The sequence below is a fragment of the Pteropus medius genome, unplaced genomic scaffold, assembly GCF_902729225.1.
Source record: "Pteropus medius unplaced genomic scaffold, Ma_sr-lr_union100, whole genome shotgun sequence".
NCBI lineage: Eukaryota > Metazoa > Chordata > Mammalia > Chiroptera > Pteropodidae > Pteropus > Pteropus medius.
The window spans coordinates 16,184,795-16,186,144 of NW_024340699.1; positions in this window are offsets into that span (position 1 = coordinate 16,184,795).

A 1,350-nucleotide genomic window follows, 5' to 3' on the forward strand; every position below is an offset into this window, starting at 1 on the left:
GGGTGGAGGCCGGGAGGCTGTACAGCGCGCATATTGAAGGAGCAGGAAGAAGGCCGGGGTGGCTGGAGCATCCTGTGGGGGGAGGGGACGTGACCAGGTGGGAGGCCATCGGGGAGATATGGGGAGACGTGTGAGCTGCCTCTACCCTTGGCGGGAATGGGGTTTCCATCAAGGCCATGCACTGTGACTGGAGGGGCCCAGGAGCAGGGGACCAGTGAGGAGCGTGCCGGAGGCGTCCGGGCAGGGGCCGGCAGCCTAGCCTGGGAGATGCAGGGCCGGCAGAGCGGTCAGTCAGGCCTGCTAACGGAGTGGGCGTTCCGTCGGAGGGCGGGTGGGGCTGGGAGTGAGGCGCACAGAAGCAGCTCCTGACCCCCAGCCTGAGTGGCCGAGTGGGTGGTGGCACCTACGCCAGAGCGAAGGCAGAGGGAGCACCAAGGCCAAGTCAAGCATCAGCTGACCCACAGGAGGCCAGGAGGCCTGACACACCCAGGCAGAGCCACTGGGCCACTGTTGTAGGTGAGCTGGAGGCCGTTGGCACACAGACACCCCGATGCCCCCCAGCTCCACCGTGAACCCCACAGTTGCAGCTGTCTTGGTCACCGTCTGACCGGACACGATGTCAGAGTGAGCTGGGCGGTGTCGATGGGCCCTGGGGAGGGTCGGGCTGACACGCGGGGGTGGGGGGTGGGGGGCTGCATGCCGCGGAGCTCCCAGGTCATGGGGCGCCTGTTGCCGGTGGGTGATGGAGGCAGGCAGCCCTGGAAAGTCATCCCGCAGTGCGAGCACAGCCCCGCAGAGCGCCTCGGTGCCCCGACCCCATGGTGCCACCCCAGAAGCCTGCACAGGAGGTGTGGGCCTGCAGGCGCTCATGCACACTATTTCAACGGCAAAAAACGTGGACGCAGCCGAAATGCCCAACGATCGGGGGGCAGTTTAATAACCGTGGTGCCCACTCTCTAGGGACTACTGGTGGCTGTGAGTAGTGGTCCTGAGGGGACCGGCGGGGACGTGCAGATGTGCCAAGCCGCCACGCGGAGGATGCGGGTGCGGGCACGGAGCATTACGGGCAGGGTGCCACGAAACGCAGGCACCCGACAGCCTGCCGGACAGCCTGCGAGGGGCGTGGCAGCTCCATGGGGAAGGTGAGAGGTGAAGAGGAGGGGAGGAGGGTGGAAGGAGAGGAGAGGGAGGAGGGAGGAGGGAGTGAGGGAGGAGGAGTAGGGAGGAGGGAGGAGGGAGGGGAGGGGAGGATGTGGAGGAGGGGATGAGGAGGAGGGAGTGGAGGAGGAGGAGGAGGAGGAGGAGTGGGGAGGAGGAGTGTGGGGAGGAGGAGGGGAGAGGAGAGAGGAG